Genomic DNA, 16726 nt, shown 5'->3' on the forward strand with positions numbered 1-16726 from the left:
ATGCATAGCCACCCCTATTGCCAGTATCCCCCACCAGAGTGGTGCATTTGTTACAGCTGAGCCACCTACACTGGCTCATCGTAAGCACCCAGAGTCCACAGTTTAGGGCTCATTCTTGGCAGTGTACGTTCTGTGAGTTTGGACAAACGTATAAAGATACGTATCTGTTATTACAGTTATACTAAATAGTTTCACTGCCTTAACAATCCTCTGTGCTCTGCCTGCTTATCCTTCCCTTAGACCACAGCCCCCTTTCACTGTCTCCACTGATCTTTTTCACTAACTGCATAGTTTTGCATTTTCCAGCATGTCGTATAGTTGGAGTCATGCAGTATGTAGAAATTTCAGGTTGGTTTCTTTTAGTTGATAGTAACATGCACATCAAGTTTCTTTGTGTCTTTTCTGGCTTGATAGCTCATTTCTTTTCAGCACTGAATAATATTCCATTATCTGTGTGTACCATAGTTTATTTATCCATTCATCTACTGAAGGACATCTTGGTTGCTTCCAAGTTTTGGCAATTACAAATAAAGCTGCAATAAATATCCATATGCAGGTTTTTGTGTAGACATAAGGTATCAACTCCTTTGGGTAATACCAAAGAGCGTGATTACTAGACCGTGTAGTAAGAGTGCGTTTAGTTTTATAAGAAGCTGTCGTACTGTCTTCCAAAGTAGCTGCACCATTTTTGCGTTTCCACCTGTGACAAATGAGAGTTCTTACTGCTTTGCTTCCTGGCCACCGTTCGGTGTTGTCAGGGTTCTAGATTTTGGCCATTCTAACAGGTACGTAGTAGTATTGCCCTGGTGTTTTAATTAGCGTCTCCCTGATGACATATGATATGGAGCATTTTTTCATGTGCTTCTTTGCCATTTGTGAATCTTCTTTAGTGAGGTGCTTGTTAAGGTCTTTGTCCCACTTTTTAATCAGGTTGCTTATTTTCTTACTGTTGAGTTATAAGGATTCTGTGTATATTTGAGGCAACAGTCCTTTATGATGTGTCTTTTGTCAGTATTTTGTCTCAGTCTGTGGCTTGTCTTTCCATTTTCTTGAAAAGTAAGACTTAAAAAAAAAAAAAGGAAAAGAAAGATTCCGTTGACTCACGTACCATAGCCAAAACTTGGGCCCAGGAGTTCATCCTTATGTTGCTGCAGCAAAGGTTTTTCTGAGCACCTGTTACAGGGTGGGCATGGTTGTAAGCATTTAGGACTGGACTGAACAAGACACCCACCCTCCTCCATTCAGCACTGATCATCAGGTCTGACTTTCCTTCACCTGATCACCGAATTCCTAGAATGTTCAAAACTATCTTGACATAAAGTTTGTATCACATCCCTCTCACATTCCTTTACTCTCCCGTTATAGGAAAATAGTCTGCAAGAGAGGAGAGAGGTCATATTTGTGTTAGTTTGAAAATGAGCATCTGATAATGAGGGAAATGGCAAAATTGCATCCTTGTAAGAGTCTCTGTTTTTTCTGAATACAGATGAAATAATATTTATCTGCATATTTTATTACAAAAAGCAATGCATATTTCTCTTCAAAAACAGAGTAAGTACAAAATCAAATATTATATATAATCACACCAAAGATGGTAATACTTACTTTTTTTTTTTACCCACTGTCCCTCTTTGGTCTTCCTCTCCCTCTCAGTGTGTGTGCTTATGTGTGTAGATTAAATATTCTGGTGAATCCTTGCACTGACAGAGTGCTTTATATTTTAAATATTGTCTTAAATTGTCTGTAGCTGCTCAGTAAGTGGTTACACTGTGAAGCCTTCAGAGGTAGAGAGCGCATCTGGTCCGTTTTCCACGTCTATCGTAGTGCCTTACACGTACATGGGGCTAATACTTGTTGGAAATATGATTTCTATTTTATATAAAGTAAAATTATTCAAAGAGAAAACAGAGGGCATAGGTTAGTTGTCAGTAGATTCTGGAACAAGAGCTTCTGTAATTGCAGTAAAGCTTCCTCTTTTTCTAGGCGGTACGCGACTGCCCCTGGGGGCAGGTGAACTCCTCTCTTGGGAAATGGGTTGGTGGAGAGAATGACCAGACCTTGGAGACCCGGGTGCAGTTGCCCTTTGAGCCTGACTCTCCCCTGCGGTTTCACAAGCCAGTGTTTTACCCACAGCTGGTCACAGAGCAGGCCCAGCCAGGAGTGAAAGATGATGGGACACCCCCGGAGTCCGTGAAAAGTGTGGCTTCTGGAAAAGCAGAGTGCTTTTCATTTCCAGAGTGTTGTCTGCAGACGGCGTAGTGCAGAAGGATTTTGAATTTTTAATGTTTCCTTGACAAAAAGCTATTTCAGAAATTGTCCGCGTCCAGGCAGGAATTCTGTCATAACTTGTCACTTTTGTTTAAGCAAGGCCCTGACATCGAGCAGCTGTATTCGCATCATGCTCACACTCGGTTTGACAAGTTTCAGAATACCGTGCGTGTCCACTGTACGTCCTCAGAGAGATAATTGATCACCCAGCATTTCTCTTGGCAACTCTGATAGATTGTCACCTTCTTTTAGTCAATTTCTGGGGAGTAAAAAAGCCTGTATTAAAAATATCATAGTTTCCTAGTTCTCTGTGGATAGTGTGAGAGCACACATTATAGAAACAAAGACAATTTATTTGTTGGGAGTGGAGGAAGTCAATGGAAACAAGTAGAAAAAGACGCAGTACTCACAGGGAATTGAATTCTGAACTTTTAAATTTTCTCTTTGAGTCCTGTTTTCCCAAAGCAATAGATTACATTCACCCAGTTGGTTTTGTTGGAGTTTACAAAAAACCTTAAAATGCAGTTTTAAATGTTACATTAATAATAGCATGTAAACTGATTCTTCTAATCATATCTACCCTTAAAAAGGCTAAAAGTCAGAGAAGGACATTACTGAATAATCTGCTTTAATTGATGGTGCCTGAAAAATACTCTTACAATAATGATATTAATATTTATCATTTCTTGAATGTGTATTATGGCTCATGCATTCTATTTGCTTCGTATACGTTATTTCATATAATCTTTACATCGACCCTAAGAGGCATGATTGTCTCTGTCTTGCAGAAGAGGAGAATGAGCCTCAGAGCAAATGAGTGTCTCGTTCAAGGTCATTCTAAACAAAGATTATTTCAGGGCGATGGCCAATTCTGAATTTTCTATGTAGACAATTAGGTAATTCCGTAAGTATTTTGGGAGGGTGGGGGAACAAATGTATGCCTCATTATGGGCTGGAAGACTGATCGGGGAAAATGATACAAATGGATTTTGACTAGCAGTGTTTCACAGAGTGTCAGTCAGCAGCACACTTCAGTAGACAGGGACTGAAGTGATTCCCTCTGCATGGCAACGACTACTTTGCACATGTTAGTACATGCCATCTGGGTGCATGTGTGTTATCTCTCTTGACATCCAAACCAAATTTTGGGTGGGAGTGCATCTTGTCTCTGACGCACAACCAGATCATCTTGTATGTTTCCTCTTTTAAAATGAGGATAATAACATCTCTTTTGAAAAGTAATTAAGAAGGGATATAGGAATTTAGAAGAGTCTAATGCACTGTCTGAAAGTTTTATTTCATAGTGGAAAGTAACGTGGGCACATGCAAGATCCCTGGGCTTCCAGGTACTACTTTTATAAACATAGATTATAAATAGATTGATGGAGAAACTGAATATTTAAAAGCCATTAACATGAATAAATTAGCAGCACATAGTAGTACTTAATAATTGCAGATTTTTCCTATTTCTGTTTGGAGTAGAATAGAAAATAGTAAGAAAAACAGGCAAGCTTCCAAATTATGTCTGCATGTCAGTCATTGATAAAACCTTAACATAGAACGAGTTTTCAAACTCTAGTGGTTGATTTTGGAAATTATGTATGTATTCTTCTGTTTTTCCATTGATTAAGAATATGCATGAAGCTTTCTTAATATGAAAATCACTTGAGTGAATTGAAGGAAAAACATAACAGAACCAGATTTCCCACAGCTGGAAAACTCAATTCTTATATCTCCTCTTAACAACCTTGGGAAACTGTCACAAACCCCAAATTAAACAATGTCTTTTAACAGTTATCTCCTTGGAAGTCATGTACTAATGGTATAAGACATGTATTAATGGTGCAAGATAGTTGAGTGAGGAAATTCACATTAATCCATTTAAAAAGTGAACAGTATAAATTGTGATTTAACAAGGAGCAGTTTGGTAATGCATACAGATTTCACCCAATGAATCATTGTATTGTCCTACAGTTTACAATGCCAGGTAGTATATTTCACGTAAGCAGGGAAACTGCCAAGTAAGCAGGGAAACTGTCTTATGTTTCTTTCTTTCATTCAGTTAATATGTTCTGGTTTATTTGTGACAGATATATACAAAGTCACTGGATATATGGTTAATTAAAAACATTGACTGTGATTGCACACATATTGTGCACACAGATACTCCTTGCTTACCCAAATTCTTCTTCTCTGAAATTGCTTTTCATAATGGAATTACTTTTAATCAATCAACTTGATGACTTGAGTGATTGGTGTTGTAGTACTTGGGGTGAATGAATGCAGTTGTCTTCAGCAAAAACTAACCTTTGTTGTTAGACCTCCAAAACTGAGACATAGTCCTCTGAAACAGGTGGTTTCTGGAGGGTGGTATGCAAAATCCCAAGGTGATTTTGCTGTGTCTTCTGGAAGTGTCAATTTCACTCCAACGGTTTTGGGAAGATTAGTAAGTAAAAGCACCACCAGGAGGTACACCCACCAGCATGACTGAAATTAAAAGACGTGACAACAGTGGATGTTTCACTGATGTGGAACAACTGAAACACTGTTAATGGTCTGGTCAATATTGCAATATCTTTGGGGAAAGTTCTGGTGCTTTCTTATAAACTGATCATTAGAAATTGACCCAAGATAATTGAAAGCATATACCCAAAAGTGATTTGAAAAACTGTGTTCACATCAGCTTTATTCGTAAAGCCTTAAACTAGAAAAATACTAATTTTTCGTCAGACAAGAATAGATAAACACATTTTGGTATATTTGTAGAAGAAGGCAGTACTCAGAAATATGAACAACTCTAGTGTATGCAATATGTGGATGAATCTTAAAAACATTATCCACAAGAAGGAAGTCTTACTCCAAAGAATATATATGGTGTGTTTCCATTTATATGTCATTCTGGAACAGGTGAAAGTCAGCTGTGGTGGAAAGATGACAATAGTGATTGCCTCTGGGGAGATGACAGATGGAATTTCCTAGGGAGGAACATGAGGGAACTCTCTGTGGGTGACGATGATGTCACTTCTCTTGAAACTGGTTCCCATTACACAGGCATGTGCATTTGTCAACAGTCATGTAATGGTGCACTTAGAGTTGTGCATTTCACTGCATAGAAATTTGACTCTTAAAAATGAGGATGGATTAAGAGGGTGATGGATAGGTGAGTAGTATGTGAAAAAAACAAATACAGCAAAATATAAATCATATTAATATGCCTATTAATGGGAAAAGACTATAAAGTTTTCAACATGAAATTAAGTAGAAACATTACTAAAAGTTACTTTTGTGATTATAATATCATTTTTCAAATTAAAATTAAAGTGCTGTAAGTTAAAATTATATTTTCAGTTGAAAGCATAGGCCAGTGGTTTGAAGAAAGAAAGAAAGAATTTTGAACCATTAGCTTAAAACAAGCAAAAATAAATAAATAAACAAATATGGTGGAGTAAATTCAGATTCTCAAGGATTTGATGTGATTTTCTGTCGTAAAGACACATTAAGAACAAAGAATACCATAACACTGTTAAACTAACACAGTAAGATAATTGGTCTTTGTAGCACTAGTTAATAAAAAAACTAGGTTGTATGTAAATGTTTATTTACAATTTGATTTTAATGTTGTAACACTGCAAATGAACCTAGATTTTTATGTCTCTTCTTCTATATGAGAAAATAGTATTCCTCAGTTGTATAAACCCATTAATTTCTGGTTCTACAATTTTAGCTACAAACATCTTAAAATTCTGAAAAAAAAATCTTAACATTCTGGATAGCATAAATCAAATTATTTTGCAGGCAAAGTTGGACTTAGAAAAGGAAAGAAAAATCCATAGGCGCCAAAAATAAAGCGTACACAGCACCCAAGCAGCAAGAGAGGGGCAGGGACCACGTTCTCCATCATTTTAATCCAGGAATTTAGAATTTGACAGTGACCAGAAACGAGATAAATCTTTGGTCTGAATGGGAGCTCGGATCCCTGCTTAAAGCCATGTCACATGGTGGGTTATTCTCCTTCCCTGCTTGGGGCCTCTGTAGAAAATGTGTGCACCTCTGAATGGACTTAGATCCATTAATTCTCCCCTCTGAATCTTACTTTCCATATTTACAGGATGTATATTGTAGTTATCAGCTGGTGGGCACTTCGTATCAAAAGAGGAAATATATTAAATTGGCAGATGGACACACACTAGGTTTGATAGGTAGTTATAAGTTATAGAATAATAAACCAGGTTACTTGAGAAAGCTTAGGTAGAGAAACACGTAAAATAAGAGAAGCTGCATAATATTTAAACCCTTAGACCACAAGAGTGAGGTGAAACGGAGCGCGAGCAAAAAGCTTGTTCTTTTGAATGGCTGACGTTTTATAAGTATCCAATCAAAATTGCTGGTGCCTGACACCAGCCTCTGTGAGTTATTTGTTGTCACATATTTTAGTCTCCTGTTTTATGCCTCTGGAATTTCCTATCAGTTTTTTAAATTATCTTGTTTATTTATTTGTTTATTTTGTCGTGATCTGTTTTGCCTGTCCTGTCACACCTGCTAAAACCTGTCAGTGGAAGATTCCAGTCCAAGTCCTTATGGTCTCCAGGTGCTTCCTCATCTACCAGGGGTTGCCTTCCCCCTGGCTCACTCTCTCTATCCACTCTACTTCTAGAGTAGCCTTAGTCAGGGACCTTGTTCCTTCTGTTCCCTCTGCTTAAAATACTCTTCCCATCAGTATATTGTAAGATTCCTACTCCTGCTCAATTCAGGTTTCTACTCAAATGTCACTCATCAAACAGGACAGTCTGACCACACCAGTTCAAATAACATCACCCTTACCTTTCTGTGCAGTTCTCCAAAATTAATACATTCAGTGTGTTTGCATGTGTTCTATTAAGCTATGAGAATAGAAGAAAAAATTTTTTTGTTTTTACTTGATAACACCCAATTAATCATAGTTATGGCCATGGGTATAATTATGGAAACTGATATATGCACATGCGATTATATAGATCGATCCTGTTTTTCTGATAATAAAAGTAAATCATGCTTGTTTAATAATATTAAAAAATACATATGGGTAGAAAATTCAAAAATTGCACCTCTTGGGGAGTGATGGAAATGTTATCCATCTTAATTGTGGTAGTGGTTTCATTGGTGTATACATCTATCAGAATTCATCAAATTGTACATCTGAAATATGTATAGTTTACCGTACAGGAACCATACCACAATGAAGGTGTTTTAAAAAAAAAAAAAAGCAGGCAGGCTGAGAGAGAATACTTGATAACACTACACATCTACAAGAGACTAGAATGTGGACCACAATAAAAGTGCCTACAAATGAATAAGATCAAAAAAAAAAAAAAAAAGAAGAAGAAGAAGGGAGGAAAGATAGAAAAATATGAACAGGTGATTTACAAAAGAGATTTGGATGATCACAAACGTAAGAAAAGATTTTGAACCTCATGAATGTAAAGGAAAATGCAACTTAAAACAAAGCAGCACAATTTCACACCCAATAGATAACTTTAAAACTTTTAATATTTTTTTCTAATGTGTATCAGCCGGAGTATGAAAAACATTATTCTCTCATATTCTTTCTGGTGAGAGTCTAAATTGACGCAGCTACTTTGGAGAGAAGTGTCAGTAGTTAGGACAGTTACAAATAGGAAGGACACAACCACGCAGCATTCCTCCTACTGTACACACTGCGGGTTCTCCTTTGATTTATTTGAGTTGAAAAGAATATGCATATAAGTTTAAAGGATTTTCAGAATCCCTGAGTTCTATCCATTAATATTCTAGGGCATTCATTAACTTCTGTGCCAGTGACCCCTGGTGTATAATTTTCTAGTTTGCAAACTGACATCATCATAATTATCCAATGACTAGCAGATCCTTTATAGGAGACTAAGAACAGTTTAGACATCTCAGAGCTACTTGTAGAGCAAAGAATGGAGCTTTCTTGATTGTAATTTCACCCATGGTGGAATTCTGAGAGGCAGGTAACTGACTGCTATAGGCTAATTTGTGTATCTCCAAAATTCACATGTTGAAAACTAAACCCCAGTGTGACAGTATTTGGAAGTGGGACCATGACGTCATCTAGAGGGGAACAAGATCATAAGGATGGAGCCCTCATAAATGGGATTTGTGCCCTTATAAAGGGAGCCCCAGAGAGCTCCCTTCCCCCTACTGCCATGTGAGGATAGAGTCAAAATCTGGCCATCTGTGAATGAGGAAGTGGGCTCTCATCAGACACCAGATCTGCCAGCACCTTGGTCTTGGATTTCCCAGCCTCAGCACTGTGAGAATTAGATTTTTGTTGTTTATAAACCATTGAATCTGTATTTTGCTACAGCAGCCTGAATAGACTAAGACACTGACAATGATATTAACAATCTCGATATTGATTTGAATTAGTAAATTTTGTTGCTTGAAGTCTGTCTAAAAGTTAATTGAAAAAAAAACCCTCATTCCAGGAAAAAAAATTTGTGTGTGTGTGTGTGTGTGTGTGTGTGTAATGTACTTATTAAGCTAACCAGATGGCACAGGATGGCACGTGCAACATCAGGCATGTGTGGTATCAACCTCGCATCTCCACTCCCCTTTTCCTTTCTTAGACGGTACAATGCTAGTCTCTTAAGGATTCATGTCCATGAAAAAGTAATTTATCTAATGACATTTCAAGGAATCATTTTTAACTTGCTGAAACTGGCACAAGAGGTAGGTAGTGGTTTGAATGGACCCCTGTTCAATAAACCTCCAATATATGCCCATGTTCTGGAACCTGTGAATATGATCATTTTTGAAAGAAATGGTCTTTAGAGATGTAAATAAATCAAGGATATGGAGATAAGGCTATTTTGAGTTATCCGGGAGGGACCAAAATCCAACACACATTGTTGTTAGACACATAGAGAAGAGAAAGGCCATGTGAAGACAGAAGCAGAGATTGGAGTTACGCAGCCACAAGATCCTGGAGCCACTAGAAGCTGGAAGAGACAAGGAAGCATTCTACCCTAGTAACTAACCCCATCCAGCCAACTAGCCCTGACAAATTTGACAACAGTGCAAGCTGTCATTTACAACTAGAAAAGATTCTAGAAATTTCATATAAATCGGTGACATATTTTGCAAGCACATTTGGTAGTTGTGTTTTAGACCATAACTTACTGATGACTAATTTTGTAACCTTTGTCAAGTTACTAAAATCTGTGGGCCTCCATCTCTTCATCTATAAAATACAGAAGTGATAGAAAGGAGGACAAATTATAGCAGAAATCAAAGGACTTAGAACTTTTATGTAGGAAAATTCTCTTTGTTTCTCTGGTTCTGTTTATTTTTCTGTACCAACAAATGTGCTTGGTAAGAGCAGAATTCTTCTTAACTCTGAGAAGCCATTCTAGGCAATCACACCTTCCTAAACTATATAACAACAAAAAGTAATGAAATGAAAAATCATTTGAGAAACATGGTTTCTAGTGATGTCACTGTTTACCTCTACTCACTGGTGACGTTTGCAGATCTTCCCATTGCTCCCACCATTTACTAGAGAATTAAGCATCGGACTTACAGCCTTGCTCCTCACCCCAAGCCCTAAAAATATTCTCAGTTTCTTCCGTATCTGTGTGGATCACTCATCCAGCAATATAGTCTGAATTCTTTGAATGTATCAATCCTCAAGACCTTGGACCCTTGCTCAGTGCCAGGAACCTGGACTTGGCTGTACCTGCATGTCTTTCCTCTAATCTTCCTGGTCTATTATTTCAGCTCTTTCTTTACCCTATTCTTTAATGCCAGCTGGGTCACTGCTTCCCAAATACTTCATGAATTGGATCTACTTCTATTTCATGAAATTGACTTGGGATGCTGTTAAAAGTACAATCTTGGGTCCGATACTCCAAAGAATTTTTGAATCAGAAATTCTGATTCTATAGATCTGGAATGGCATCTGAGAATCTGTATAATTTAGATTTATTCTCTGACCTATCACCGTCTCCGTCGATATTTACTGCCTTCGCTCTCCTTCCTAGATCTTGTGATACATCAGTTGTATGGTATCTTTTTGGCAAACCACATGGAGACACTTCATCACATCCGCACCAGTCTGTGGTGTTCTTTAGTCAGGAAATGACAGGTGTTTTCCTTCACCTGTGCACCAGTGCCATTGCATTCAGTCTCAAGAGTCTGGGTCATTGGTGACACATTTTATTTCCTTCATCTTCAACCTTTTCTATCCCAGGACTCCCTCCCAGAAGTATGTAAACCTATGCAACTCCCTCCCACCTTTTAAAAGATAAAAACTTCCCTTCATTTCTGTTAGACCCCTCTGGAGTGATTTCTTATCTCTTTCTTCCCTTCCACAACCAAGTGTCTTCAAGGAGTTGTCTACAATTTCTCTGTTTTTTTTTCACCTTTTCATTTGTGCTTCAGACAACTACAGTCGGACTTCTGCCACCTCCACTCAGCTGAAATTGTTGTAAATAAAATGACCCTTGACTTCTTTGCTACTGAATTCAGTGGAAGTCTCTCAATCCTAGGTTTAGGTCCCTTGTTTATAGACTTGATCTCTTCATGAACCTCTCCTGGCATCACTCTGTATTTTAGAGAGGTGCGGCGACCCCACGCCTTTCTGGCTTTGTCCTTCTGGGCCTCCTTACTGGAGTTTCCTTTGATTTTCCTCATGGTTCCATCCTTTTTTTCTTTTTTTTAAACACTTTTCCTCAGTAATCTTATCTATTCCCTGATCTTCATGTACTGTTTTATGTTCTAATAATTTAAAATATATTTTTAGCTCCTCTCTCTCTTCTTGGCTTCCAACTAAATATTCCAGATCCAAGTATCTATTACATTGTCACCACTTGGAAGGTAATAGCACTATTAAACGTAGTAGTATTCCTCACAATAATTGAGAAATAACTATGGACCAGGCTCTTTGCTAAACCCATTTCTTAAATTGTCTCAACCTTATAAAGTGGCCCCATTTTAAGATGAATAAACTGAAACTTGGAGATATTTAATAAATTACTCAGCACATACAGATATAATCCAGATGTGTTTAATTCCTAATTCCTCACTGTTCGCTATTTTTAATGTTCCTTCTCATGATCAGTATGCAAGGGTTTCTCCACAAAACCTTACATCCAACAGGTCTTAAACTGGATTCTTCCATGCGGTTTAGTATTACAGTTATGTTCCAATGTCCATCAATTTACACAAGCAAGAAACAGGACTTTTGTCTTACAGACCATATCTAATAAATCACAAGTTTTCCAACTTTCACTTCCTTAATACCTTAAAAATACAGCACTTTCTACCTATCCCCATGGTTCAAAACACTATTAATCACCACCGCCCCCCCCCCCATCAATGTAGCAGCTTCCTGTCGGGTGTCCCTGCTTCAGGTCATGACCCCTCCAATCCATTTTCACAATGCAGTCTGCATGATTTTCTGAAGTCAGATCCAATCATGTCACTTCCTTGCTTGCTTAAAGCCTGTCAATGCCATTCCATTGCCCTCAGGATAAAGTCCAGGCTCCTTCGAAGGTCATTCGTTACCTAGCATCTCTTTAAATCTATCACTTCTTCTCTATCCAAACTACTCAGTGCATTCTAACCTTCAGCCTTTGAGCACTATTTGTAGATCCCTGAGCAGACTGTGCTTTCTTTCAGGTCTGAGATTTTTAAATGATTTTTTTTCCTGCCTAAAAATTTTATTCTTCTTCCCTCACTCAGTGAATTAACTGCACCCCATCCTTCATGATTCAGTCTCAATGGAATTTTCTCTTGTAAGCCTCCTCCCGCTAAGATCCCCCTGTGTCCTCCCAGAGCACACGGTCATTTTCCTGACCATAGAATTCATCACACTGCGTCACCATTACCCATTTTCTTGCCTGACTTTGTTACTCCACTTCATGTCCCTTCAAGGGTAGGCATCATGACTTTCTTTTAGCCTAGTTTTCTCCAGAACAAGAGGGAGGGAAGGATTATTCAAATGCAGATAATTCTGGAGGTGATCTCAGGAAAATGGAGGCAGAATAAGGAGGTGAGATGGGGAATGGAAGTAGGCGGCGAGGAGCTCAAATGCACTTACTGCTCGGGGTAAGTGGAGTTGAATACGCTGAGGCATCCTGGGAGCCAGTGTAAACTCTGGGCCTGAGAGTTGCCCCATGCTAGCGCAGAGCGGGCATGTTCACGTCCTGTCTCGGTTGTGCTGGAAGTTACAACTTTAGCACTGGGTAACTTCTTGGTCCGAGATGAAGCAGTGCAGTTAATCACCCTACCACCAGCTCCCATCACTTGACGGCTGGAGGCAGCTCAGGGGAGGGCAGGTGACTGGAAGAGAAGATATTAATTTCCTGACACTTGTAACCTACTGTGTAGACAGCAAAATTAACTCCAATAACTCCCTAGGCAAAGAAATTTAGGAACTGGCGATTGAAGGTTGGGCAAGTGTACACTGGTGTGGACTGTGACATCATTTGCTACAGGTTTGTTTACTGCTCTAGTCTTAATGCCTCACAGTGTCTCATACACAGTAGGTACTCAAAAATATTTATTAAATGAGAGAATTTTTTTTTCCTAAGGAAGAAACAAGGTTTTGTGACTTTATTGTTCTAGCCATAGGATGGAACATCATTTCTAGCTCTTAGTAAATGCTTAATATTTTGAATGAATGAATAATTGAATAAAGGCCTCACTGTATGAAGCAGGTCGTCTTTAAGGCTCTTGTAAGCTGTGAGATTCTATATCAAAAAAATCGGTATGCACCTTCCACAGTGTCCTCTTTAAACACGTCACTTTATTATCTCTGTGTGAGCACCGAGAAGAACAGAGCACACTATTTAATCATTCTTAACCAGTCCACATGAGGGGAGAGGAATGTTGCAACATTCTTCCATCAGCCTCACAGCGGAGTGAGTGGCTGTGACTAATTGGAGGAGGGCCACCGTGACCCAGTTTGGGGGCCCTGTCACTTTAGAAACATTTAAAACCACACTGTGGGATGGTAGAACATAGGTTGACTCTTGCCACATGGCCTCCACTAATGAAGGAGATGTAAAGAGAACTCCAATCTCCAGAGCTGTCACCCTGATGTCACCCCTTGAGCACCTCCGGTATTTTTCAAAAAGAGAAGAATGGAAGTGGAGGTGTGAGTGTAGGAGGGGCTGTCTTCAGACAGTTTCCTGAAATGCCATCTGAAACAGGAAGGGCTTGGAGGAAAGGACAGAAGGAATGTGTTAACACAGTCGCAGAGAGTGAATGCACTCTGCTTCTGGCTTTCAGAGCATTAAAAACCTTTTTCCCTTTTGCCGGGGGCGGGGGTGTGTGTGTGTGAATAGAGCATGTACCACTGTGGTCTGCTCTGCCACGTAGAATTTCTTGTTCTCTAAGAAAGTTCTTTTCTAAACTGACTACATATAATGTATTTTAAAAACCCAAATTTTAATCATGGCAGTTTTTAATTTGAAAACATATCCGTTTTCTGATTATACAGTCAATTCACGTGCACAACTGAGGAATTTAGAAAACCCAGAGGGGAATTTAAACCAAAAACTAATCTCTAATGCTCTAAACAGCATAAATATTTTCAGCATTTTTTCTTATACCTGTCATCTACCTATCTGTTTGTCTATTTATCTATCTAACGAATTTGGAAGTTACCTTTTTTTTCTTTTTTAAAAACATTTTTTATCCCTATTTTTTCTTTTCTTTTCTTTTCTTTTCTTTTTTTTTTTTTTTTCTTTTTGGCAGGGGGAGGCAATTAGGTTGGTTGGTTGGTTTGTTTAATGGAGGTACTGGGGCTTGAACCCAGGACCTTGTGCATGGTAAGCATGCCCTCTCCCCCTGAGCTCTACCCTCGCCCCTGGAAGTTATCTTTATGATTTTCTGATTTAAAATACACTAGGTGGCATACTCAAAGTTTTCTTTGAGGGACCCAGAGTTAGGATCCCAGAGTTAATGCAGGTCATGATTTGCTCTGAACATGGGTGACTTTTATGGCTCATTCTCTGAGGAGTGGCAAGAGACTTGCTGATTCTCACTGGAGAGCTGTTTTTGAAAGCTGACTTTCACGGTTTCTGAGATCTCGGCACAGCTGGAGAGCCATGTGACTCTGGTCAGGGGAGACCAGCCTACAGGTACGAGCCTGTGAATAGAGAAAACCGCTATTTCAGGTCACATGTCACAAAAACAGTCAATTTTCATGTGCCTAATTATTTGTATGTAGCACAAATCAGGGTGAACAGCATTAAAAGTTTCCTCATTTGTTAAGGGATTATAGTCTAAAACTGAGAAACAAAGGCTGCTATGTGGGTTGGGGTGCACAGATAGGTATATTTTCACAATTGGATTATTCACATCTTGTAGGATATTTTCCAACTTCTAAAATGATATTTTCATTTCTTCTATGTGTAACTGTGTAGTTAAAACTTGTAACGCATCTAAGGAATGTAGTTTATAAAGTGCACTAGTACAAGCCTCAGTAACCATAACAGCACGTCTACTGAGATTTAAGAAGTTATCCGTTCTCATCACTCTTTTTCAAAGGAAGTATTGGTACGTGGGGTGCATATGTGCAATTCCACACATAGCTTATGTTAGATATAAAGGGCGAACATGGAGTTGATGTGGTCCACAACCCTCACGAGAAAATTCTGAGCCTGCTGTTTTCCTTCCTGAGGTCACAGTGCTGGTTAGTTACAAAATCAGAGCTAGAATAAAAATCATTTGATTTTCTATCAAGATCCTTTATATTGTGCCCCATGGCAACCTCGCATATACGTAGGATTTAGGGAGAGGGTGAGAATTTCATAATCAGAGCTTTACTTATGTGTTAATAATTCTCACCACCTACTGAATTTCAGATTTAATATTTTTTTTTTTGGCATTATATTGCAAACTCTATGAGGACATGACCTGGGCCAATAGTTTTTCCCTTGACAGCTCCAAAGCAGAGTGCAGTGTTTGGCATTTGGTAGGTACTCAACACACTTACTGAATTGAAGCACATCTTCATTAGCTTAAAAGCGATCAAGTCTTTTGGGGGAAAAAAAGAGTGAAATGGGAGAGACAAAGTGGAAGCTCAGAAGAGGAGGAACTAAATTGAAGTAGAGTCAAACTACTCTTCTGTTCAGCATGGTTCAGGTCTGGTCCTAATGAAGACTGCCTTTCCCCGGGACTTTCCGAGGAGTAGGGGTGCTTTTCAGTGAGGAAATCATAGTCTTGTACTCAGTTGGATGCTGGGTTCGGAGTGTCTCCTGAATTTATCTGTTCTCCAAATGGTTCAGCTATAGTCAGTCACTGTCGGTTAAGTTGTGCCAATTAAGTTTTAATTTCCCGATAGTCATTTTGTTTACAGAAATAGGACTTTGGCTTTGCTATTTTTAACCTTGAACCCAGTATAGAATTGTACCCTTGGGTTCCCACTGACTCAGAAGCCTTGTCTCATTTTAAACTGAGCAATAGCAGATGAGAAATACTGGATCAGAAGGTCCACCCTTTGTTAAAACAGCTCCAGGCCGCTTTGGCCTGCAGATCACTGCCTGACTTGGCATCCTTGCCTTGGGGCTCCCCAGAGGGCCATGGCTATTAACCCACATTAACTCCCAGAAAGCAGTTTTCTGAAGGTGATTGCTTGACTGTTATAAAGTTGATTGGAAAGTTATTTGTACTGAACAGAATACATGGTATAGAATATATGACTCTGGTATTCCAACGTGATTCCTTTTAACAATGACTTTTTTCATGAAATAGGAATCCATTGAAATGACCTAAAGTTCACTTTTATCATCAGGGAATTATGATGACTAGGAGGCTCTTTCATGCACTCCGTGTGTTAATTTGGGGAGAGGTTTGCTATAATTTCCATCCGTTTCTCTAGATTCATTCTCCACCGTCCTCACTGTGCGGTGTGCCCCATGAGACTGACCTCTCTGGCCCACAGTACCTGGGTTTCCTTGGCCTCTAGCTTCTGTTTGGTTTGACCAATGGGACGCTTTAGGAAGGAGAAGAGAGGATTCTGGGTAGTCACTCTCAGCCTCCCTCCCTGCCGCTGTTTGACAGCGTCTATGTCATCTGTCTAAAGCCACAGCTCCTATCGTGGAGTTTGTGTTCTACGGCACTTTCTAGACTTCATCACTATTTCTTCTTCTCGCACTTTCAGGACTAGAGTGGTGTGATCGGTAAAATAATGGTCCCCTCAAAGATGCCCACATTCTTGTCCTTGGAATCTGTGAATATGCCTTACTTACTAAAAGGGGTTTTGCAGATGTGGTTAAGTTAAGGATCTGGAGATGAATCCAGGATTATGTGGGTGGGCCCATTGTAACCACAATGGTTCTTGTCAATGGCAGGTCAGAGCTAGAGTTAGAGATACGATGAAGGAAACAGAGGTTGGACTGATGTGATTGCTGGCTTTCAAGTTGGAAAAGGGCCACTAGCCAAGGAAGGAGGAAGCCTCTAGAGACTT

General features: G+C 39.1%; 1 long non-coding RNA gene across 1 annotated transcript; it reads right to left on the reverse strand.

Moving 5' to 3' along the window:
• Positions 1 to 860: 860 nt before the first annotated feature.
• On the reverse strand, positions 861 to 12209 carry LOC116659007. Its single transcript, XR_004314266.1, has 3 exons — positions 12199 to 12209; positions 11490 to 11495; positions 861 to 934 (listed from the first exon to the last, which is right to left on the reverse strand). It is a non-coding gene; the product is annotated as an uncharacterized LOC116659007 (long non-coding RNA).
• Positions 12210 to 16726: the final 4517 nt, after the last annotated feature.

The sequence above is a fragment of the Camelus ferus genome, chromosome 22 (assembly GCF_009834535.1).
Source record: "Camelus ferus isolate YT-003-E chromosome 22, BCGSAC_Cfer_1.0, whole genome shotgun sequence".
Taxonomy (NCBI): domain Eukaryota; kingdom Metazoa; phylum Chordata; class Mammalia; order Artiodactyla; family Camelidae; genus Camelus; species Camelus ferus.